Consider the following 27,458-nt stretch of genomic DNA (forward strand, 5'->3'; position numbering starts at 1 on the left):
GAACATAGAGAGGCTGTAAGTGGGAGGAGAGCTGGACACAGTGGGAACATAGAGAGGCTGTAGGTGGAGCAGAGAGCTGGATGGCGTTGGAGCCAACCGTAACAGGCGGTGGGAGGAGTTTAGATTCATATAGGAAAAGATCAACGTTACAAAAGAGGTCAGAGGGTGGAATTCACTTTTCAGAGATCAGAAATATATATATATATATTTATGAGCACATTTTTGGATGGTCTGCATCTTTGAAGAAACCTACTGATACTTGAAGGTAGCTTTAATGATCATACAAGCTTTACATTTAAAATGTTTAATAAATGTATTCAATTCATTCAATTCTATCCAATTACATTGGATTTGAATACGTTTTAGCAGTGGTGTAAACTACTTAAGTAAAAATACTTTAAAGTACTTCTTTAGTTGTTTTTTTGAGTATCTGTAATTTACTATTTATATTTTTTTTACTTTTACATTCCTAAAGAAAATAATATAATTTTTACTCCATACATTTAGCCTGACACCCAAAAATTGTCCAATTCACACACTTATCAAGAGAATATCCCTGGTCATCCCTACTGCCTCTGATCTGGCGGACTCACTAAACACAAATGCTTCGTTTGTAAATTATATCTGAGTGTTGAAGTGTACCCCTGGCTATTTGATCTGTCTGGTTTGCTTAATATAAGGAATTTGAAATTATTTATACTTTTACTTTTGATACTTAAGTACATTTTAGCAATTCCATTTACTTTTGACTCTTAAGTATATTTAAAACCAAATACTTTTAGCCTTTTACACAAGTAGTATTTTACTGGGTGACTTTCACTTTTACTTGAGTCATTTCTATGAAGGTGTCTTTACTTTTACTTAAGTATTACTATTGAGTACTTTTTCCACTACTGAGTTTTAGCCAGTTCTATTGGATGCTGTTGTAAATTATGTGTTTCCTGTTTTACAGAGCCCCTCCTGGATGACTTCCTGCTGACATACCTGGTGTTCATGTCAACCAGTGATCTGTGTCAAGCTCTTCTGGGACAATATCCTTCTACTTCCGGCTGTGGTGGTCACCTCTAGAATATAGTACACCACCCTTATCACTAGACTAGAGTATACAACCCTTACCTCTAGACTACAGTATACAACCATTACCTCTAGACTACAGTATACAACCATTACCTCTAGACTACAGTACACCACCCTTACCTCTAGACTACAGTACACAACCCTAACCTCTAGACTACAGTATACAACTCTTACCTCTAGACTACAGTATACCACCCTTACCTCTAGACTACAGTACACAACCCTTGCCTCTAGACTACAGTACACAACCCTTACCTCTAGACTACAGTATACCACCCTTACCTCTAGACTACAGTATACAACCCTTACCTCTAGACTACAGTATACAACCCTTACCTCTAGACTACAGTATACAACCCTTACCTCTAGACTACAGTATACAACCCTTACCTCTAGACTACAGTATACCACCCTTACATCTAGACTACAGTATACAACCCTTACCTCTAGACTACAGTATACCACCCTTACCTCTAGACTACAGTACACAACCCTTACCTCTAGACTATAGTATACAACCCTTACCTCTAGACTACAGTAAACAACCCGTACCTCTAGACTACAGTACACAACCATTACCTCTAGACTACACTACCTTACCTCTAGACTATAGTACCTTTTCTCTAGACTACAATACACAACCCTTACCTCTAGACTACAGTACACAACTCTTACCTCTAGACTACAGTATACCACCATTACCTCTAGACTACAGTATACCACCCTTACCTCTAGACTATAGTATACAACCCTTACCTCTAGACTACAGTAAACAACCCTTACCTCTAGACTACAGTACACAACCCTTACCTCTAGACTATAGTACCTTTTCTCTAGACTACAATACACAACCCTTACCTCTAGACTACAGTACACAATTCTTACCTCTAGACTACAGTATACCACCATTACCTCTAGACTACAGTAAACAACCCTTACCTCTAGACTACAGTATACCACCCTTACCTCTAGACTATAGTATACCACCCTTATCTCTAGACTACAGTACACAACCCTTACCTCTAGACTACAGTATACCACCCTTACCTCTAGACTATAGTATACAACCCTTACCTCTAGACTACAGTACACCACCCTTACCTCTAGACTACAGTATACAACCCTTACCTCTAGACTACAGTAAACAACCCTTACCTCTAGACTACAGTACACAACCCTTACCTCTAGACTATAGTACCTTTTCTCTAGACTACAATACACAACCCTTACCTCTAGACTACAGTACACAACTCTTACCTCTAGACTACAGTATATCACCCTTACCTCTAGACTACAGTACACAACCCTTATCTCTAGACTACAGTATACCATCCTTACCTCTAGACTACAGTACACAACCCTTATCTCTAGACTACAGTATACCACCCTTACCTCTAGACTAGAGTAACGTATCTCTAGGCTACAGTACCTTACCTCTAGACTACAGTATACCACCATTACCTCTAGACTACAGTATACCACCCTTACCTCTAGACTACAGTACACAACCCTTATTTCTAGACTACAGTATACCACCCTTACCTCTAGACTACAGTACACAACCCTTATCTCTAGACTACAGTATACCACCCTTACCTCTAGACTACAGTACCTTACCTCTAGACTACAGTACACAACCCTTATCTCTAGACTACAGTATACCACCCTTACCTCTAGACTACAGTATACCACCATTACCTCTAGACTACAGTATACCACCCTTACCTCTAGACTATAGTATACAACCCTTACCTCTAGACTACAGTAAACAACCCTTACCTCTAGACTACAGTACACAACCCTTACCTCTAGACTATAGTACCTTTTCTCTAGACTACAATACACAACCCTTACCTCTAGACTACAGTACACAATTCTTACCTCTAGACTACAGTATACCACCATTACCTCTAGACTACAGTAAACAACCCTTACCTCTAGACTACAGTATACCACCCTTACCTCTAGACTATAGTATACCACCCTTATCTCTAGACTACAGTACACAACCCTTACCTCTAGACTACAGTATACCACCCTTACCTCTAGACTATAGTATACAACCCTTACCTCTAGACTACAGTACACCACCCTTACCTCTAGACTACAGTATACAACCCTTACCTCTAGACTACAGTAAACAACCCTTACCTCTAGACTACAGTACACAACCCTTACCTCTAGACTATAGTACCTTTTCTCTAGACTACAATACACAACCCTTACCTCTAGACTACAGTACACAACTCTTACCTCTAGACTACAGTATATCACCCTTACCTCTAGACTACAGTACACAACCCTTATCTCTAGACTACAGTATACCATCCTTAACTCTAGACTACAGTACACAACCCTTATCTCTAGACTACAGTATACCACCCTTACCTCTAGACTAGAGTAACGTATCTCTAGGCTACAGTACCTTACCTCTAGACTACAGTATACCACCATTACCTCTAGACTACAGTATACCACCCTTACCTCTAGACTACAGTACACAACCCTTATTTCTAGACTACAGTATACCACCCTTACCTCTAGACTACAGTACACAACCCTTATCTCTAGACTACAGTATACCACCCTTACCTCTAGACTACAGTACCTTACCTCTAGACTACAGTACACAACCCTTATCTCTAGACTACAGTATACCACCCTTACCTATAGACTACAGTACCTTGCCTCTAGACTACAGTACCTTACCTCTAGACTACAGTACCTTACCTCTAGAATACAGTACCTAATCTCTAGACTACAGTACCTTATCTCTAGACTACAGTACCTTACCTCTAGACTACAGTACCTTACCTCTAGAATACAGTACCTTATCTCTAGACTACAGTACCTTACCTCTAGACTACAGTACCTTATCTCTAGACTACAGTACCTTACCTCTACACTACAGTACCTCACCTCTAGACTACAGTACCTTATCTCTAGACTAGAGTACCTTACCTCTAGACTACAGTACCTTACCTCTAGACTACAGTACCTTATCTCTAGACTACAGTACCTTAACTCTACACTACAGTACCTCACCTCTAGACTACAGTACCTCACCTCTAGACTACAGTACCTTGCCTCTAGACTACAGTACCTCATCTCTAGGCTACAGTACCTTGCCTCTAGACTACAGTATACAACTCTTACCTCTAGACTACAGTATATCACCCTTAACTCTAGACTACACTATACCACCCTTACCTCTAGACTACAGTACACAACTCTTACCTCTAGACTACAGTATATCACCCTTAACTCTAGACTACAGTATACAACCCTTACCTCTAGACTACAGTAAACAACCCTTACCTCTAGACTATAGTACCTTTTCTCTAGACTACAATACACAACCCTTACCTCTAGACTGCAGTACACAACTCTTACCTCTAGACTACAGTATACCACCCTTACCTCATGACTACAGTATATCACCCTTACCTCTAGACTACAGTACACAACCCTTATCTCTAGACTACAGTATACCACCCTTACCTCTAGACTACAGTACACAACCCTTATCTCTAGACTACAGTATACCACCCTTACCTCTAGACTACAGTACCTTGCCTCTAGACTACAGTACCTTACCTCTAGACTACAGTACCTTACCTCTAGAATACAGTACCTAATCTCTAGACTACAGTACCTTATCTCTGGACTACAGTACCTTACCTCTAGACTACAGTACCTTACCTCTAGAATACAGTACCTTATCTCTAGACTACAGTACCTTACCTCTAGACTACAGTACCTTATCTCTAGACTACAGTACCTTACCTCTACACTACAGTACTTCACCTCTAGACTAGAGGTAAGGTACTGTAGTCTAGAGATTAGGTACTGTATTCTAGAGGCAGGTACTGTAGTCTAGAGGTAAGGTATTGTAGTCTAGAGGCAAGGTACTGTAGTCTAGAGGTAAGGGTGGTATACTGTAGTCTAGAGATAAGGGTTGTGTACTGTAGTCTAGAGGTAAGGGTGGTATACTGTAGTCTAGAGATAAGGGTTGTGTACTGTAGTCTAGAGGTAAGGGTGATATACTGTAGCCTCTAGACTACAGTATACCACCCTTACCTCTAGACTACAGTACATTACCTCTAGACTACAGTACACCACCCTTACCTCTAGACTACAGTACATTACCTCTAGACTACAGTATACCACCCTTACCTCTAGACTACAGTACATTACCTCTAGACTACAGTACACCACCCTTACCTCTAGACTACAGTACATTACCTCTAGACTACAGTATACCACCCTTACCTCTAGACTACAGTACATTACCTCTAGACTACAGTACACCACCCTTACCTCTAGACTACAGTACATTACCTCTAGACTACAGTATACCACCCTTACCTCTAGACTACAGTACATTACCTCTAGACTACAGTATACCACCCTTACCTCTAGACTTCAGTACATTACCTCTAGACTACAGTATACCACCCTTACCTCTAGACTACAGTACATTACCTCTAGACTACAGTATACCACCCTTACCTCTAGACTACAGTACATTACCTCTAGACTACAGTATACCACCCTTACCTCTAGACTACACTTCATTACCTCTAGACTACAGTATACCACCCCTACCTCTAGACTACAGTATACCACCCTTACCTCTAGACTACAGTACACAACCCTTATCTCTAGACTACAGTATACCTCTAGACTACATTAAAAATAGCGGTGTTGATCATGTTGGCCTAGCTAATGTCAATACACACAACGCCTACTGCGAGCCCGCTCTCCTGCTGTGCTGATGCCTTAACTCATGGAGCCCACCTATTGTTCAAGGAGACACCACCAGGGGAAAGACAAAGGGAAGGAGGTTCTGGACAGGAAACGTCAGGTCCTGCACCTGGTGACACAGTGGACAACACTGTACAGAGACTTCCTACGAGAAGACGAGCATGTTAAACTCTTCATGAAGGTATGACAGAGCGAGGGAGGAGAAGAAGAAGGGGTATTATAGCCTGTTTCCAGATTTGTTTGTGCTTTCTTTCAAACTCCTCTAGTCATTTATAAGGAGTTGGGAAGACAAATGTGGGGCTAGGCTAAGGATATGGGACAGTGAGATGACCCTAAAATAAGTGATATCATGATGATATGGGAGGGTGAAAACATACATTAGATGTTGTCTTTGTATATGGGAGGCTGAAAACAGACATTAGATGTTGTCTTTGTGAATCAGACATTGAAAACAGACATTATATGTTGTCTTTGTGTTTCAGACATTGAAAACAGACATTAGATGTTGTCTTTGTGTATCAGACATTGAAAACAGACATTAGATGTTGTCTTTGTGTTTCAGACATTGTATCGTTTCCTCCTGGATGACCTTTATGAGTATCCAACTCTAGAGAAGGAGCAGAAGGACCTACAGAAACTCTTGCGGCTGCATCGCAGACAGTGAGTGGCCATAGGAATTGAATAATGGAAAAATGTTATATGATGAATTAGTTACACTGCATGACCAAAGGTATGTGGACACCTGCTCGTCGAACATCTCATTACAAAATCATTGACATTAATATGGAGTTGCCCCCCCCCCCCTTTGCTGCTATAACAGCCTCCAGGCTTTCCAATAGATGTTGGAACATAGCTGCGGGGACTTGCTTCCATTCAGCCACACGATCATTAGTGAGGTCGGGCACTGATGTTGAGCAATTAGTCCTGGCTCACAGTCGGCGTTCAAATTCTTCTGAAAGGTGTTTGATGGGTTGAGGTCAGGGCTCTGTGCAGGCCAGTCAAGCTCTTCCACACCGATCTCGACAAACCATTTCTGTATGGACCTTGCTTCGTGCAGGGGGGCATTGTCATGCTGAAACAGGAAAGGGCCTTCCCCAAACTGTTGCCACAAATCTCCACCCGGCACAGCCAGAAGAGGACTGGCCACCCCTCATAGCCTGCTTCCTCTCTAGGTTTCTTCCTAGGTTCTGGCCTTTCTAGCGAGTTTTTCCTAGCCACCGTGCTTCTACACCTGCATTGCTAGCTGTTTGGGGTTTTAGGCTGGGTTTCTGTACAGCACTTTGAGATATCAGCTGATGTAAGAAGGGCTTAATAAATACATTTGATTTTATTTGATTTGAAAGTTGGAAGCACAGTATCGTCTAGAATGTCATTGTATAATGTAGCGTTAAGATTTCCCTTCATTGGAACTAAGTGGCCTAGCCCAAACCATGCAAAACAGCCCCAGACCATTATTCATCCTCCACCAAACTTTACAGTTGGCACTATGCATTCGTGCAGGTAGCGTTCTCCTGGCATCTGCCAAATCCAGATTAGTCTGTCGGACTGCCAGATGGTGAAGCGTGATTCATCACTCCAGAGAACGTGTTTCCACTTCTCCAGATTACAATGGCGGCTAGCTTTACACCACTCCAGCCGATGCTTGGCATTGCGCATGGTGATCTTAGGCTTGTACGCAGCTGCTCGGCCACAATAACCCATTTCATGAAGCTCCCGATGACCAGTTCTTGTGCTGACATTGCTTCCGGAGGCAGTTCGGAAATCAGTGGTGAGTGATGCAACCGAGAACAGAAGAGCTACGCGTTCTGTGAGCTTGTGTGGCCTACCACTTCGCGGCTGAGCCGTTGTTGATCCTAGATATTTCCACTTCACAATAACAGCAATTACAGTTGACCAGGGCAGCTCTTGCAGGGCACACATTTTTACTAACTGACTTGTTAGAATGGTGGCATCCTATGACAGCCCCATGTTGAGCTCTTCAGTAAGGCCATTCTATTGCCAATGTTTGTCTATGGAAATGGCTATGTGCTTGATTTTATACACTGGCTATTTCAGGTGTGGCTGAGATAGCTGAAATAGCCGAATGCACTAATTTCAAGGGGTGTCCACACACTTTTGGATATATAGTGTGTTTATGTGTAATGTATGTGTGGATTATTTCTCCTAAGTGTGAATTCCGAACATGTAGCTGGTAAATAGGAAATGTGACTTTGTGTGCATGTCAAATGGCACACTTTTCCCTGTATAGTGCATTAATTCTGACCAGAGCCCTATAGGCCTATCACACTACTCCCTATTGGCCTGTAAAGAGAATAGGGTGACATTTGAGATGCGTTTTTTTGTACTAAAAGAGTGAGTCAAAACTGAAAACACTTATGAATATAGATCAACTGTCCTAGAGGCAGAGAGAGTCATGTGTCCTCCAACACCACCACCCATGAATGGAAACATGTACTGTCGAGGGCTGTTTTTATGATCTCAACTGTATTCATACTAAATTAATCCATTGATAAATTAAGAGTAGTTGCAGTGTTTGGGCCTGTGTTGTTGCTCTGTTTGGGGCTGTTGTGCTAATTTGGGCTGTTGTTGTTGTGCTGTTTGTGGCTGTGCTGTTGTGCTGTTTGGAGCTGTGTTGTACTGTTTGGGGCTGTGTTGTTGTACTGTTTGGGGCTGTGTTGTTGTCTCGTTTGCGGTTGTGTTGTTGTCCCGTTTGGGGAGAGTGTTGTTGTACTGTTTGGGGAGTGTGTTGTTGTACTGTTTGGGGCTGTGTTGTCAACCTGTTTGGGGCTGTGTTGTTGTACTGTTTGGGGATGTGTTGTTGTCCCGTTTGGAGTTGTGTTGTTGTACTGTTTGGGGCTGTGTTGTTGTCCTGTTTGGGGCTGTGTTGTTGTCCTGTTTGGGGCTGTGTTGTTGTCTTGTTTGGGGATGTGTTGTTGTCCTGTTTGGGGCTGTGTTGTTGTCCTGTTTGGGGCTGTGTTGTTGTACTGTTTGGGGCTGTGTTGTTGTACTGTTTGGGGTATGTGTTGTTGTGCTGTTGGGGTCTCTGAGTTCCTCTCCTTCTGTATCCGGGGTCTAAGACACGTAGGAAGAATATCTGGGAAAGCACAACCTGTGACAGAGAGGCCTGTTGTTCCATTTCTACTGTTGGTTCTAATATTGCCAATAGCATTGAGGATTCCTTCCTTGCTGACAAACGCACACATCCAAGAACACCCAGAATATAGAACATGTGTCCATTGAGTGGGACACATCCCATGTCAACCCTCCCCTCATCCCTCCTACCTTCCTTCTCCTCACCTACTCCCTCCCTACCAAATTCACATAGAAATGTGAGTTATAAATCTGTTATTATAATTGAAAGCAAGTCTAAGGAGTGGTAAATCTGTTCTATGGGTGCTATTTCTGTGCTTCCCGTTTTTGAGATTACTTTCGGTTTTGTACACCAGCTTCAAACAGCTGAAAATACAATATTTTTGGTTATTGAAAATATATTTCACAGCGGTTTAGATGGTACAATGATTCTCTACACCATACATTGCTTGTTTTGTCACATAAACTGAAATTAGGCAAACTATTTGAATGTTAGCAACCAGGAAATGGTGGACCGTTTTCTACATATTGCACCTTTAATCAGGACCATGACCCATGTCACCTAACCTTGACTTTTCTAATCAGGACCGTGACTCATGTCACCTAGCCTTGACTAATCTAGTTGATTGATGGAAAATCACAGTACTACCAGGTTACTAGTTGATAAATGGTAAATCACAGTACTACCAGGTTAAAATCACAGTACTACCGCCCGTCCAGCATCACTACTCTGGACGGTTATGACTTAGAATATGTGGACAACTACAAATACCTAGGTGTCTGGCTAGACTGTAAACTCTCCTTCCAGACTCACATCAAACATCTCCAATCCAGTTAAATCTAGAATTGGCTTCCTATTTCTCAACAAAGCATCTTTCACTCATGGTGCCAAACATACCCTCGTAAATCTGACCATCCTACCGATCCTCGACTTCGGCGACATCATTTACAAAATAGTCTCCAATACCCTACTCAATAAATTGGATGCAGTCTATCACAGTGCCATCCGTTTTGTCACCAAAGCCCCATATACTACCCACCACTGCGACCTGTACGCTCTCGTTGGCTGGCCTTCGCTTCATAATCGTCGCCAAACCCACTGGCTCCAGGTCATCTACAAGACCCTGCTAGGTAAAGTCCCCCCTTATCTCAGCTCGCTGGTCACCATAGCAGCACCCACCTGTAGCACGCGCTCCAGCAGGTATATCTCTCTGGTCACCCCCAAAGCCAATTCCTCCTTCGGCCGCCTCTCCTTCCAGTTCTCTGCTGCCAATGACAGGAACGAACATAAAAAATCTCTAAAACTGGAAACACTTATCTCCCTCACTAGCTTTAAGCACCAGCTGTCAGAGCAGCTCACAGATTACTGCACCTGTACTTAGCCCAGCTATAATTTAGCCCAAACAACTACCTCTTCCCCTACTGTATTTATTTATTTATTTAGCTCCTTTGCACCCCATTATTTCTATTTCTACTTTGCACTTTCTTAAACTGCAAATCTACCATTACAGTGTTTTACTTGCTATATTGTATTTACTTCGCCACCATGGCCTTTTTTGCCTTTACCTCCCTTATCTCACCTCATTTGCTCACTTTGTATATAGACTTATTTTTCTACTACTATTATTGACTGTAGGTTTGTTTTTACTCCATGTGTAACTCTGTGTTGTTGTATGTGTCAAACTGCTTTGCTTTATCTTGCCCAGGTTGCAATTGTAAATGAAAACTTGTTCTCAACTTGCCTAACTGGTTAAATAAAGGTGAAAAAAAAAAAAAAAGAGTTGATTGAAACGGTCCAAACGAGTGTGTGTATTGTTTTTTTTTGTCGTTCTTGTCTCATGGTCTAATTGTTTGATTTTGTTTCTCTCTCCAGTACAGCGGAGGAGTATTCACCCCACAGAAAGGTAAGAGGCCAAACTGCATGAGATGAGTATTCACCCCACAGAAAGGTAAGAGGACAAAACTGCATGAAATTAGTATTCACCCCACAGAAAGGTAAGAGGCCAAACTGCATGAGATGAGTATTCACCCCACAGAAAGGTAAGAGGACAAAACTGCATGAGATGAGTATTCACCCCACAGAAAGGTAAGAGGCCAAACTGCATGAGATGAGTATTCACCCCACAGAAAGGTAAGAGGACAAAACTGCATGAGATGAGTATTCACCCCACAGAAAGGTAAGAGGACAAACTGCATGAGAGGTAATGGAGCTATTGTATGAGTCACAGGAGGCTGCTGAGGGGAGGACAGCGAATGGAATAGCATCAAACACATGGAAACCATGGAAACCATGTGTTGGATGTACTTGATACCATTCCACTCCAGCCATTACCACGAGCCCATCCTCCCTAATTAAGGTTCCACCAACCCCCTGTGGTAAGAGTTGGCCCCCAAGTTTTCTGAGTTAAAACTACAGCAAATCAGCACCGTGGTTTTTCATTCTGGAAATCTGTTAGTGTCAGGGGGTGGCTCAAGGAAGCAGGAGAGGTGAAGTCAAGCGCAGGAGACAGAAAAATCTGTGAACACACTTTTAATGGGTATCCACTCAGACCGAAAACTAGGTAGGGCAGGCCGCATAAAACAAATGCTCAAAAACCCAGCCCAACACAATGCAGGGACGCAGCCCACAATAACCTCTGCGAAAATCACAGGCAGAGGGTAACACTTGTTCCTCAAACAACATACGTCCTGACATAGAACAATCACGCACAAAAAACAATCCTACCTAGCTAGACTAAATAGACCCCCCCACTAACAACTAATACAAAACAGGTGCGTGCCTAACGTAGACCTAACCAACAGAAAGTGAAACAGAGGAAATATACCAACTAGAAATAACATAGAAATACACTAACATAGAACATAACCCAAACAACCCCGACACACCCTAAACAAACACCCCCTGCCACGCCCTGACCAACCTGCAATAACAAACAGCCCCTTTTCTGGTCAGGATGTGACAGTTTGGGCTTCTTGCGGTCAATTTACAGTCTACAAATTATTTGTAATTATGTTCTGGCCTCCTAATCATCCGCTCAAGAAAAAAAATGGGCCCGCGGCTGAATCTAGTTGAGGATATGTTGTAGGGATGTGTTTACTTTTAAATAGCCAGGTTTCCTTATAGCCTATTTGCAACCGTTTGGGTCATTAAATACTATTGTCCTCTTGTTTCCTGCAGAAACCACAAGAGTCCAGAAGAGTTAGAATGTTTACTCACACAGTATGAATGTGTTCTGAATTCCCTGTATGTCCTTCCATTTAGAGCAAAGCTCTTTCCCACCAACTGAGCCTGAAAGAGAACGGGCTCCCGTCCAGAAGAACACAAAGGGAGACCAGGGAAGGTGAGTCGGTCCTAAAATCTGCCTGCGTCTCAAATGGCACCCTATTCCCTATATAGTGCACTACTTTTGAGCAGGGCCCTATGGCCATTTGGGATGCAGCCCCTGTCTTTCTATTTCTTCTTCCTACATTCCTCCCAACATGCATTGTTTCCAAAGTTTGTGTCGGCTGATGACGTTCTGTATAGAGCATCTCAGAGCCATTCTTTTTAAGGTAGCAAGCACTGTGAGTAGACAGAGTAACAATGGAAATCCTTGAGGCTGGGCAGAATGAGACTTTTCTGAACAATGAAAATCCCAATGCTTTCATGTTCAATGATGTCAGTACATGAGGTGATGCATGTGAATTATGACATCATTGAACATGAAAGCATTGAGAATCTCATTGTTCAGAAAAAGTGTCAGTCGGTCCAGCCTCTTCACACACATCACCTCATGTACCACTTTATGTAGCAGGTTAGCCATTTGAGAACACCCATAAGTTGACCATTCAAATTGCTATGGTCAGTAGTTCGAACTCCATTCTATTCGTTCTACTTCTATGGGATAAACAGTGTTCTCTTTCTCGCTCTGTCTCTCGTTCCTTCCTTCCTCTCCCTCTCCCTCCCTCCTCAGTGTTGTGTCATGTGTACGTGAGCATGGACTCATATCTGAGTGTGAGGAGCCTGGCCAGTGTTGTGGCCCAGGGGCTGCTGCAGGAGGTGGCTGAGAGACTGGATGTCCCCCTGGAGGAGCTGGTCCTGCTGGCTGTCACCTACCCTGGAGGTATCTAATCTAACCCTAACCTAACCATACACAACACACTGGAGGAAATGATCCTGCTGACTGTCACCTACCCTGGAGGTATCTAGTCTAACCCTAACCTAACTATACACAACACACTGGAGGAAATGATCCTGCTGACTGTCACCTACCCTGGAGGTAACTAATCTAACCCTAACCTAACCATACACAACACACTGGAGGAAATGATCCTGCTGACTGTCACCTACCCTGGAGGTATCTAATCTAACCCTAACCTAACTATACACAACACACTGGAGGAAATGATCCTGCTGACTGTCACCTACCCTGGAGGTATCTAATCTTACCCTAACCTAACCATACACAACACACTGGAGGAAATGATCCTGCTGACTGTCACCTACCCTGGAGGTATCTAATCTAACCCTAACCTAACCATACACAGCACACTGGAGGAAATGATCCTGCTGACTGTCACCTACCCTGGAGGTATCTAATCTAACCCTAACCTAACCATACACAACACACTGGAGGAAATGATCCTACTGACTGTCACCTACCCTGGAGGTAACTAATCTAACCCTAACCTAACCATACACAACACACTGGAGGAAATGATCCTGCTGACTGTCACCTACCCTGGAGGTATCTAATCTAACCCTAACCTAACTATACACAACACACTGGAGGAAATGATCCTGCTGACTGTCACCTACCCTGGAGGTATCTAATCTTACCCTAACCTAACCATACACAACACACTGGAGGAAATGATCCTGCTGACTGTCACCTACCCTGGAGGTATCTAATCTAACCCTAACCTAACCATACACAGCACACTGGAGGAAATGATCCTGCTGACTGTCACCTACCCTGGAGGTATCTAATCTAACCCTAACCTAACCATACACAACACACTGGAGGAAATGATCCTACTGACTGTCACCTACCCTGGAGGTATCTAATCTTACCCTAACCTAACCATACCTGGAGTAGCTGGTCCTGTTGGTTGTCATTTACCGTTGAGGTAACTAACCACAACATAACACACACAGGGATTCACCAGAGTTCCAATGGTCTGTCTGTCTGACTGCCTGCTTGTTGAAATCCTATCAAATCAAAAGTTTATTGGTCGCGTACACAGATTTGCAGATGTTACCACAAGTGCAGCGAAATGCTTGTGTTTCTAGCTCCAACAGTGCAGTAATACCTAGCAATACAAAACATAATATAAATAAAAACACAATACACACACACAGAGAATCCCAAAAATACAGAGAACTCAAGAAATATCAGAACAAGCAATGTTATATTTGAGATTCTTCAAAGTAGCCACCCGTTGCCTTGATGACAGCTTTGCACACTCTTGGCATTCTCTCAACCAGATTCATGAGGTAGTCACCTGGAATGTATTTCAATTAACAGGTGTGCCTTGTTAAAAGTTAATTTCTGGAATTTCTTTCCTTCTTAATGCGTTTGAGCCAATTAGTTGTGTTGTGACAAGGTAGGGGTGGTATACAGAAGATATTCCTATTTGGTAAAAGACCAAGTCCATATTATGGCAAGAACAACTCAAATAAGCAAAGAGAAATGACAGTCCATCATTACCTTAAGACATGAAGGTCAGTCAATGCGGAACATTTCAAGAACTTCAAGAAAGTTTCTTGAAGTGCAGTCGCAAAAACCATCAAGCGCTATGAAGAAACTGGTTCTCATGAGGACCGCCACAGGAAAGGAAGACCCAGAGTTACCTCTGCTGCAGAAGATTCATTAGAGTTCATTAGAGTTAACTGCACCTCAGATTGCAGCCCAAATAAATACTTCACAGAGTTCAAGTAACAGACATCTCAACATCAACTGTTCAGATGAGACTGAGTGAATCAGGTCTTCATGGGCGAATTGCTGCAAAGAAACCCCTACTAAAGGACACCAATAAGAAGAAGAGACTTGTGTGGGCCAAGAAACACGAGCAATGGACATTAGACCAGTGGAAATCTGTCCTTTGAGATTTTATGCTTCCATCTGCCATGTCTTTGTGAGATGCAGAGTAGGTGAATGGATGATTTCAGCATGTGTGGTTCCCACCGTGAAGCATGGAGGAGGAGGTGTGATGGTGTGGGGCTGCATTGCTGGTGACACTGTCTGTGATTTATTTAGAATTCAAGGCACACTTAACCAGCATGGCTACCACAGCATTCTGCAGCGATACACCATCCCATCTGGATTGTGCTTAGTGAGACTATAATTTGTTTTTTAATAGGACAATGCCCATTTGGGCTAATTGACCAAGAAGGGGAGTGATGGAGTGCTGCATCAGATGACCTGGCCTCCACAATCACCCAACCTCAACCCAATTGAGATGGTTTGGGATGAGTTGGACCGCAGAGTAAATTATAAGCAACCAGCAAGTGCTCAGCATATGTGGGAACTCCTTCAAGACTGTTGGAAAAACATTCCTCATGAAGCTGGTTGAGAGAATGCCAAGAGTGTTCAAAGCTGTCATCAAGGCGGCAAAGGGTGGCTACTTTGAATAATCTCAAGTATAAAATACATTTTTGGTTACTACATGATTCCATGTGTAATTTGATAGTTTGATGTTTTAACTGTTATTCTACAATATACAAAATAGTCAAATAAAGATAATCCCTTGAATGAGTAGTTGTGTCCAAACTTTTGACTGATACTGTGCATGTATATTATGTACATATAATGATGTGTAAAGACAGTATGGACAGTATATGAATAGAAAAGGTGTGTACAGCAGTAGTTATATAGGATGAGCCTGGACTAGGATACAGTATACACATATAAAGTCTGTCCACCTAAAGCGAGCAGGAATGAACAAAGTCCTGCTGTCCCGACATGTAGTCGTTTTCTGTTGTCAGCCGCTGTGGCTACACTGACTGACTACTGTAGAACAGAACCAACCCTACACTGACTGACTACTGTAGAACAGAACCAACCCTACACTGACTGACTACTGTAGAACAGAACCAACCCTACACTGACTGACTACTGTAGAACAGAACCAACCCTACACTGACTGAGTCCTGCAGAACAGAACCAACCCTACACTGACTGAGTCCTGCAGAACAGAACCAACCCTACACTGACTGACTACTGTAGAACAGAACCAACCCTACACTGACTGACTACTGTGGAACAGAACCAACCCTACACTGACTGACTACTGTAGAACAGAACCAACCCTACACTGACTGACTACTGTAGAACAGAACCAATCCTACACTGACTGAGTCCTGCAGAACAGAACCAACCCTACACTGACTGACTACTGTATAACAGAACCAACCCTACACTGACTGACTACTGCAGAACAGAACCAACCCTACACTGACTGACTACTTTAGAAGAGAACCAACCCTACACTGACTGACTACTGTATAACAGAACCAACCCTACACTGACTGACTACTGTAGAACAGAACCAACCCTACACTGACTGACTACTGCAGAACAGAACCGACCCTGCACTGACTGACTACTGTAGAACAGAACCGACCCTACACTGACTGACTACTGTAGAACAGAACCAACCCTACACTGACTGAGTCCTGCAGAACAGAACCAACCCTACACTGACTGAGTCCTGTAGAACAGAACCAACCCTACACTGACTGAGTCCTGCAGAACAGAACCAACCCTACACTGACTGACTACTGTAGAACAGAACCAACCCTACACTGACTGACTACTGTAGAACAGAACCAACCCTACACTGACTGACTACTGCAGAACAGAACCAACCCTACACTGACTGACTACTGTAGAACAGAACCAACCCTACACTAACTGACTACTGTAGAACAGAACCAACCCTACACTGACTGACTACTGTAGAACAGAACCAACCCTACACTGACTGACTACTGTAGAACAGGACCCAACCCTACACTGACTGACTACTGTAGAACAGAAACGACCCTACACTGACTGACTACTGTAGAACAGGACCCAACCCTACACTGACTGACTACTGTAGAACAGAACCAATCCTACACTGACTGAGTCCTGCAGAACAGAACCAACCCTACACTGACTGACTACTGTAGAACAGAACCAACCCTACACTGACTGACTACTGTAGAACAGAACCAACCCTACACTGACTGACCCCTGCAGAACAGAACCAACCCTACACTGACTGAGTCCTGCAGAACAGAACCAACCCTACACTGACTGACTACTGTAGAACAGAACCAACCCTACACTGACTGAGTCCTGCAGAACAGAACCAACCCTACACTGACTGAGTCCTGCAGAACAGAACCAACCCTACACTGACTGAGTCCTGCAGAACAGAACCAACCCTACACTGACTGACTACTGTAGAACAGAACCAACCCTACACTGACTGAGTCCTGCAGAACAGAACCAACCCTACACTGACTGACTACTGTGGAACAGAACCAACCCTACACTGACTGACTACTGTAGAACAGAACCAACCCTACACTGACTGACCCCTGCAGAACAGAACCAACCCTACACTGACTGACTACTGTAGAACAGAACCAACCCTACACTGACTGAGTCCTGCAGAACAGAACCAACCCTACACTGACTGAGTCCTGCGTAACAGAACCAACCCTACACTGACTGACTACTGTGGAACAGAACCAACCCTACACTGACTGACTACTGTGGAACAGAACCAACCCTACACTGACTGAGTCCTGCAGAACAGATCCAACCCTACACTGACTGAGTCCTGCAGAACAGAACCAACCCTACACTGACTGAGTCCTGCAGAACAGAACCAACCCTACACTGACTGACTACTGTGGAACAGAACCAACCCTACACTGACTGACTACTGTGGAACAGAACCAACCCTACACTGACTGAGTCCTGCAGAACAGAACCAACCCTACACTGACTGACTACTGTGGAACAGAACCAACCCTACACTGACTGACTACTGCAGAACAGAACCAACCCTACACTGACTGAGTCCTGCAGAACAGATCCAACCCTACACTGACTGAGTCCTGCAGAACAGAACCAACCCTACACTGACTGACTACTGTAGAACAGAACCAACCCTACACTGACTGACTACTGCAGAACAGAACCAACCCGGCACTGGGACACTTATCTACCCCAGATAGCAGGTGACACGCTGGCTGACATATTTATAACGGCTGTGCTGTGTGTGATGCTTCCTCTCTCCAGAGAAACTCCTCCTGAAGCCTCAGGACAGGCTCTACTCTGATTCGCTGACAGCAGTGGGGAGGCTGCATGTGTGCAGAAAGGATCTGAGTGAAGTCATGGTAGGAATCACAATGAGTCCACTTCAATGCAGTTCCTCAGCAGGCTACAATGTGAATGAATCTAGCAGAGGTGACAGTCCTCAGGCCTCCTATCAAGCTACTTCTGCATTTGGTTTATCACATTATATACCTGATTCCTACTGGATATGCTTCCAGCCTATATCCCACAGGGTCATATCACACCAGAAAAGAACATGTTCTTACATAACCCGACAGAACATATATCATATTCATTTCTCCTCTCAGAACCCGTTCACAGACAACGCAGAGCTACAACAGAGGTCAGCTCGCATGCTGAGTATGAACACATGGGACGTGGCTGTCACCCTTACAAACTTTGACTGGAGTGTCTTCAACTCAATACATGAGGTCCGTGACATCATCTTTTGTCCATCACCTACACTATGTATGCGTCCCAATTGGCACCCGATTCACTATAGTGCACCTTTTGTTTTTACCAGGGCCAATAGAGCTCTGGTCAAAAGTAGTGCGCTATAAAGGGAATAGGGTGCCATTTAGGACATAGTTAAATATATTAGTGATTCAAAGCTTTCTACAAGCTCACCCCTGTCCTGTACTGCCCTGTCCTGCCCTGTCCTGCCCTGTCCTGTCCTGCCCTGTCCTGTCCTGTCCTGCCCTGTCCTGCCCTGTCCTGTCCTGCCCTGTCCTGTCCTGCCCTGTCCTGTCTCTCTCCACTACAGCAAGAGCTGGTGTACTTCACGTTCAGCCGTCATGCCAGCGGTGGCCACACGGTGGCGCTGGAGCTGCTGCTGCAGCGCTGCAATGAGGTACAGCTGTGGGTGATGACAGAAGTCCTGATGTGTCCTACGCTCTGCAACAGAGTCCAACTCATCAAGAAGTTCATCAAGATCGCTGCCCAGTGAGCTCCTATCCTCTCCTCTCCTATCCTCTCCTCTCTGACCACAACATAGTGGGATCCAGCATTTAGAGCAGAGTTGTTACATCCTCAAAATGTGCTAAAGTTTTCTTCTACAGAAGTAGAGCAGTATGACTGGTCCATTTCACTAAGGGCCCAATACGTCAACTACAGAACTCTGCACAATACTCTATTATAGTGAGGTATGCATGGACAGGATGCCCCCTCCTGTGGTTTAGTGAGGAATTACAGTTTGTATTCCTGTATCATTACTGTATGAAGCTGGTGTTAACAGTGTCACTCTTTGTTTCTTCAGCTGTAAAGCCCAGAGGAACCTCAACTCTTTCTTTGCCATCGTTATGGGTCTGAACACAGCAGCAGTTAGCCGCCTAAGTCAGACCTGGGAGGTCAGTGTTTGTCTGCTTCTGTATGTGACTATTTGTGATGGGATGTCTTTTAAGCTTTTCAAATAAACTAGTCTTGATTGTCTTTTGCCAAGGGACAGTTTGAAATGTGCTGGTTAGTTCAAAATAGGAGAGAGTTGTCTAACGTTTTGTTGTTGCTTTGAGGATTATTTTATTTTAGATTTTATTGGGCACAGAGCATGGTAGTGTGTTTTTATTGGGCAGAGGGGAGGGTAGTGTGTTTTTTTGGGCACAGAGAAGGGAAGTGTGTTTTTATTGGGCACAGAGCAGGGTAGTGTGTTTTTATTGGGCACAGAGCAGGGTAGTGTGTTTTATTGGGCATAGAGGAGGGTAGTGTGTTTTTATTGGGCACAGAGGAGGGTAGTGTGTTTTTATTGGGCACAGAGGAGGGTAGTGTGTTATTATTGGGCACAGAGGAGGGTAGTGTGTTTTTATTGGGCACAGAGGAGGGTAGTGTGTTTTTATTGGGCATAGAGGAGGGTAGTGTGTTTTTATTGGGCACTGAGCAGGGTAGTGTGTTTTTATTGGGCATAGAGGAGGGTAGTGTGTTTTTATTGGGCATAGAGGAGGGTAGTGTGTTTTTATTGGGCACAGAGGAGGGTAGTGTGTTTTTATTGGGCACAGAGGAGGGTTGTGTGTTTTTATTGGGCACAGAGCAGGGTAGTGTGTTTTTATTGGGCAGAGGGGAGGGTAGTGTGTTATTATTGGGCACAGAGGAGGGTAGTGTGTTTTTATTGGGCACAGAGGAGGGTAGTGTGTTTTTATTGGGCACAGAGGAGGGTAGTGTGTTTTTATTGGGCACAGTGGAGGGTAGTGTGTTTTTATTGGGCACAGAGGAGGGTAGTGTGTTTTTATTGGGCATAGAGGAGGGTAGTGTGTTTTTATTGGGCATAGAGCAGGGTAGTGTGTTTTATTGGGCATAGAGCAGGGTAGTGTGTTTTTATTGGGCACAGAGCAGGGTAGTGTGTTTTTATTGGGCACAGAGCAGGGTAGTGTGTTTTTATTGGGCATAGAGGAGGGTAGTGTGTTTTTATTGGGCACAGAGGAGGGTAGAGTGTTTTTATTGGGCACAGAGGAGGGTAGTGTGTTATTATTGGGCACAGAGGAGGGTAGTGTGTTTTTATTGGGCACAGAGGAGGGTAGTGTGTTTTTATTGGGCATAGAGGAGGGTAGTGTGTTTTTATTGGGCACAGAGCAGGGTAGTGTGTTTTTATTGGGCATAGAGGAGGGTAGTGTGTTTTTATTGGGCATAGAGGAGGGTAGTGTGTTTTTATTGGGCATAGAGGAGGGTAGTGTGTTTTTATTGGGCACAGAGGAGGGTAGTGGGTTTTTATTGGGCACAGAGGAGGGTAGTGTGTTTTTATTGGGCACAGAGGAGGGTAGTGTGTTTTTATTGGGCACAGAGGAGGGTAGTGTGTTTTTATTGGGCACAGAGGAGGGTTGTGTGTTTTTATTGGGCACAGAGGAGGGTAGTGTGTTTTTATTGGGCACAGAGCAGGGTTGTGTGTTTTTATTGGGCACAGAGGAGGGTGGTGTGTTTTTATTGGGCACAGAGGAGGGTAGTGTGTTTTTATTGGGCACAGAGGAGGGTAGTGTGTTTTTATTGGGCACAGAGGAGGGTAGTGTGTTTTTATTGGGCACAGAGGAGGGTAGTGTGTTTTTATTGGGCACAGAGGAGGGTTGTGTGTTTTTATTGGGCATAGAGAAGGGTAGTGTGTTTTTATTGGGCACAGAGCAGGGTAGTGTGTTTTTATTGGGCACAGAGGAGGGTAGTGTGTTTTTATTGGGCATAGAGGAGGGTAGTGTGTTTTTATTGGGCATAGAGGAGGGTAGTGTGTTTTTATTGGGCATAGAGCAGGGTAGTGTGTTTTTATTGGGCACAGAGGAGGGTAGTGTGTTTTTATTGGGCACAGAGGAGGGTAGTGTATTTTTATTGGGCACAGAGCAGGGTAGTGTGTTTTTATTGGGCACAGAGGAGGGTAGTGTGTTTTTATTGGGCACAGAGGAGGGTTGTGTGTTTTTATTGGGCACAGAGCAGGGTAGTGTGTTTTTATTGGGCATAGAGAAGGGTAGTGTGTTTTTATTGGGCACAGAGGAGGATAGTGTGTTTTTATTGGGCACTAGAGCAGGGTAGTGTGTTTTTATTGGGCACAGAGGAGGGTAGTGTGTTTTTATTGGGCACTAGAGCAGGGTAGTGAATTTTTATTGGGCACAGAGGAGGGTAGTGTGTTTTTATTGGGCACAGAGGAGGGTAGTGTGTTTTTATTGGGCAGAGGGGAGGGTAGTGTGTTTTTATTGGGCACAGAGGAGGGTAGTGTGTTTTTATTGGGCACAGAGCAAGGTAGTGTGTTTTTATTGGGCACAGAGGAGGGTGGTGTGTTTTTATTGGGCAGAGGGGAGGGTAGTGTGTTTTTATTGGGCAGAGTGGAGGGTAGTGTGTTTTTATTGGGCATAGAGGAGGGAAGTGTGTTTTTATTGGGCATAGAGAAGGGTAGTGTGTTTTTATTGGGCACAGAGGAGGGTAGTGTGTTTTTATTGGGCACTAGAGCAGGGTAGTGTGTTTTTATTGGGCACAGAGGAGGGTAGTGTGTTTTTATTGGGCACTAGAGCAGGGTAGTGAATTTTTATTGGGCACAGAGGAGGGTAGTGTGTTTTTATTGGGCACAGAGGAGGGTAGTGTGTTTTTATTGGGCAGAGGGGAGGGTAGTGTGTTTTTATTGGGCACAGATGAGGGTAGTGTGTTTTTATTGGGCACAGAGGAGGGTAGTGTGTTTTTATTGGGCACAGAGCAAGGTAGTGTGTTTTTATTGGGCACAGAGGAGGGTGGTGTGTTTTTATTGGGCAGAGGGGAGGGTAGTGTGTTTTTATTGGGCAGAGTGGAGGGTAGTGTATTTTTATTGGGCATAGAGGAGGGAAGTGTGTTTTTATTGGGCACAGAGGAGGGTAGTGTGTTTTTATTGGGCAGAGGGTAGGGTAGTGTGTTTTTATTGGGCATAGAGGAGGGTAGTGTGTTTTTATTGGGCACAGAGGAGGGTTGTGTGTTTTTATTGGGCACAGAGGAGGGTAGTGTGTTTTTATTGGGCACAGATGAGGGTAGTGTGTTTTTATTGGGCACAGAGGAGGGAAGTGTGTTTTATTGGGCACAGAGGAGGGTAGTGTGTTTTTATTGGGCACAGAGGAGGGTAGTGTGTTTTTATTGGGCACAGAGGAGGGTAGTGTGTTTTTATTGGGCACAGAGGAGGGTTGTGTGTTTTTATTGGGCACAGAGCAGGGTAGTGTGTTTTTATTGGGCACAGAGGAGGGTAGTGTGTTTTTATTGGGCATAGAGGAGGGTAGTGTGTTTTTATTGGGCATAGAGGAGGGTAGTGTGTTTTTATTGGGCATAGAGGAGGGTAGTGTGTTTTTATTGGGCACAGAGGAGGGTAGTGTGTTTTTATTGGGCACAGAGGAGGGTAGTGTGTTTTTATTGGGCACAGAGGAGGGTAGTGTGTTTTATTGGGCACAGAGGAGGGTAGTGTGTTTTTATTGGGCACAGAGGAGGGTAGTGTGTTTTTATTGGGCACAGAGGAGGGTAGTGTGTTTTTATTGGGCACAGAGCAGGGTAGTGTGTTTTTATTGGGCATAGAGGAGGGTAGTGTGTTTTTATTGGGCACCAGAGGAGGGTAGTGTGTTTTTATTGGGCACTAGAGGAGGGTAGTGTGTTTTTATTGGGCACAGAGGAGGGTAGTGTGATTTTTATTGGGCACAGAGGAGGGTAGTGATTTTTTATTGGGCACAGAGGAGGGTAGTGTGTTTTTATTGGGCAGAGGGGAGGGTAGTGTGTTTTTATTGGGCACAGAGGAGGGTAGTGTGTTTTTATTGGGCACAGAGGAAGGTAGTGTGTTTTTATTGGGCACAGAGGAGGGTGGTGTGTTTTTATTGGGCAGAGGGGAGGGTAGTGTGTTTTTATTGGGCAGAGTGGAGGGTAGTGTGTTTTTTATTGGGCACAGAGGAGGGTAGTGTGTTTTTATTGGGCACAGAGGAGGGTAGTGTGTTTTTATTGGGCAGAGGGTAGGGTAGTGTGTTTTTATTGGGCATAGAGGAGGGTAGTGTGTTTTTATTGGGCACAGAGGAGGGTAGTGTGTTTTTATTGGGCACAGAGGAGGGTGGTGTGTTTTTATTGGGCACAGAGAAGGGTAGTGTGTTTTTATTGGGCACAGAGCAGGGTAGTGTGTTTTTATTGGGCATAGAGGAGGGTCGTGTGTTTTTATTGGGCACAGAGGAGGGTAGTGTGTTTTTATTGGGCATAGAGGAGGGTAGTGTGTTTTTAATGGGCACAGAGGAGGGTAGTGTGTTTTTATTGGGCACAGAGGAGATGTTTTGGTACATCCCTTATGCACTATGCTTTTCTACACTCTTACTAAACCATATGTCAATGTTGTCTACCAGTCAACTGTCTATCCTGTCCTCTATTCATAGTGACTACAGTAGTAGATGAATCATATATTGTCTACCAGTCAACTGTCTATCCTGTCCTCTATTCATAGTGACTACAGTAGTAGATGAATCATATATAGTCTACCCGTCAACTGTCTATCCTGTCCTCTATTCATAGCGACAGTAGCGGTGGGTGGATGTTTATCCAGATCTGCAAAATGCTAATTAGCAATCATACCACACATAAAATCATTCAAATCTTCACCAATGTTCAATGTAAATCCACTCGATAGAAGAGTAGCTGAGAGGCATCATTACATCATCAAAGAACAGTGAAGACCTGAAACATGCAGCTCAAAAACCTCCCCTATTGATCTTGTTTAGGGACAATACAGTTATCTTACCTAGATTATAGTACAGTACAACACCACAATGCAATGAAAAAGTGCATTACTGTTTTCAATTGAGTACAATTCTACTCTAGGCTGTAATCGGCAGTGAAAATTCCATTTGAATAATGGCGCAATAGCCTTGTTAATTGAATGTTTCATTCCATGGATCAGTTGTGGGTCGACTCTGGACAGATTCTAGAAAAGCACAGTAGCAGGTCAGTCTGGCTGGATTTTTACTTCTGATACGGATCATCATTCTCCTAAGTCTTCTCCACATAGGCCTGTGCTCCCAGCAGGCCCAGTTATTCAGGGAAACTTAACATGCGTTCTGCCTCCTTTCCCATCTATTTCTAGACCTAGAACCTAACGCCTAAATATAGTCACAATGTTTCAGCCTGATAACGCTACTTCAAAAAGTCTCCTGTAGGCTACCTGCTCACATTCATCCACTCCACTCGAATATACACCAAGTGTACAAAACATTAGGAACACCTTCCTAATATTGAGTTGCACACCCCACTCCACTATACACTGACTGTACAAAACATTAGGAACACCTGCCTAATATTGAGTTGCACCCCCCCCACTATACACTGAGTGTACAAAACATTAGGAACACCTTCCTAATATTGAGTTGCACCCCCACTATACACTGAGTGTACAAAACATTAGGAACACCTTCCTAATATTGAGTTGCACCCCCCACTATACACTGAGTGTACAAAACATTAGGAACACCTTCCTAATATTGAGTTGCACCCCCCACTATACACTGACTGTAGAAAACATTAGGAACACCTTCCTAATATTGAGTTGCACCCCATTTTGCCCTCAGAACAGCCTCAATTCGTCGGGGCATGGACACTACAAGATGTCCAAAGCGTTCCACAGGGATGCTCTCCCATGTTGACTCCAATGTTTCCCACAGTTGTGTCAAGTTGGCTGGATGTCCTTTGGAAGGTAGACCATTCTTGATACACACAGGAATCTGTTGATTGTGAAAACCCAGCAGCATTGCAGTTCTTGACACACGAACTGGTGTGCCTGGCACCTACTACCATACCCTGTTCAAAGGCACTTAAATCTTTGTCTTGCCCATTCACCCTCTGAATGGAACACATACACAATCCATATCTCAATTGTCTCAAAGCTTAGAAATCCTTCTTTAACCTGTTTCCTCCCCTTCATCTACACTGATTGTAGTGGATTTAACAGTGACGTCAATAAGGGATCATAGCTTTCACCTGGATTCACCTGGTCAGTCTATATCATGGGAAGAGCAGTTCCTAATGTTTTGTACACTCAGTGTAATTCCAGCATCTTAACTGAGCAACGGCCATTCGATCAATGGAAAGAGACATCTGTTTCAAAACAGCAAAAAGTTGAATGACATTCGTAGATTGTGAAGCCAAGCCTTCGATACTGAGTAAGTCTATAAGGTAGGGGGGATGTTCTCTGTCAGATAGACATTCTCTACTTGTGGAGTTGAAAACACAAACCATGATGATAAGCGCTCAGTCAGTAAGCAGTATGCATTTATGCATTTCATATTGGTTGTGTGTGGTGCATTGGCACAGAAACCTGTTGGTGGAAAACACAGGAGGTTGGTGGTACCTTAATTGGGGAGGACGGGCTTGTGGTAATGGCCTGAGCAGAATTAGTGGGATGGTATCAAATACATGAAATGCATGGTTTCCAGGTGTTTGACGACATTCCATTTTCTCCTTTCTGGCCATTATTATGAGCCGTCCTCCCATCAGCAGCCTCCACTGTTGGAAAATTCACTGCAAATATTTTATATAATTATAAATATAGCATCAAACTGTTAAAAATCTGATTTCCTCTTAGCTGATCATTGTCTGCTGCCGGCTCTGATCGTAGTGTAATGAGACAAGCAGGGAGAGTGAGCTCGTCTGTGGTGGTCGACGAACCCTCAACCTTCTGGCCCATATCCCTGCGTGGCATCAACTGTACCAACAAACCATGCTGAAGTAGCAAAGTTGATATCTACGTTTATAAACACAGGGTTGCCACAGTCATTGTTATTTATGGTGGTAATAATATTGTATGAGGGAGGAGGGTGTGCAAATCTTTTCACAGGACAAGGAGGAGGTCTGAGGAGATCCAGTAAATGTTGTGGCAACTCAACCTGTTTTTCTTTCCATCAGAAAGTTCCAGGAAAATTGAAAAAGTGTTTTTGGAGCTGGAGATGTTGACGGTAAGTTCATGATTTTGTATTGTGTAGAGATCCTGTAATAATGAATGGGACTATCCATGGAATTCTGGGTTGTACGTATAGTACTGGGAACATATTGGGTTATCTGGTCATTAAATAGGCTATTTGTTTTCACTGTTGAGTTAATAAAAGCAGGAGGCTTGTTAATTATCACTAGGTCTGGTCTCTTGGGACACAGTAACAGATGTTAGGGGTTGTGAGGGCTTCTGCAGTGCACATATTTGAGTCCCAAATGGCATCCTATGCCTTACATAGTGTTCTACTTTTGACCAGATCCCTATGGGCCCTGATCATAAGTATTCACTATATAGGGAATATGTTGCCATTTGGGACGCAGAAGACCACGTTTCTCCCCAAAGACAAGCATCACATCTGTCTCAACATGTCTTCACAGGACCCCTCTCTCAACCACAAAGCCTACAGGGACACTTTCAGGAAGACCAAAACGCCGAAGATCCCTTTCCTTCCTCTGCTACTGAAAGGTGCCTCAGAAAACATTGCATGTTACTGTCATCACTCCCTCCTGAACCCTGCAGTGGTCTGTAATGTTACTGTCATCACTACCTCCTGAACCCTGCAGTGGTCTGTAATGTTACTGTCATCACTATCTCCTGAACCCTGCAGTGGTCTGTAATGTTACTGTAATGTTACTGTCATCACTATCACCTGAACCCTGCAGTGGTCTGTAATGTTACTGTCATCACTCCCTCCTGAACCCTGTAGGGGTCTGTAATGTTACTGTAATGGTACTGTCATCACTACCTCCTGAACCCTGCAGTGGTCTGTAATGTTACTGTAATGT

At 43.8% G+C, this 27,458-nt stretch overlaps 1 pseudogene; it reads left to right on the plus strand.

Moving 5' to 3' along the window:
* Positions 1-27,458, plus strand: part of LOC106573297 (rap guanine nucleotide exchange factor 5-like) — a 96,663-nt pseudogene that overhangs the window by 46,919 nt on the left and 22,286 nt on the right.

The sequence above is a fragment of the Salmo salar genome, chromosome ssa05 (assembly GCF_905237065.1).
Source record: "Salmo salar chromosome ssa05, Ssal_v3.1, whole genome shotgun sequence".
NCBI classification, from domain to species: Eukaryota; Metazoa; Chordata; class Actinopteri; order Salmoniformes; family Salmonidae; genus Salmo; species Salmo salar.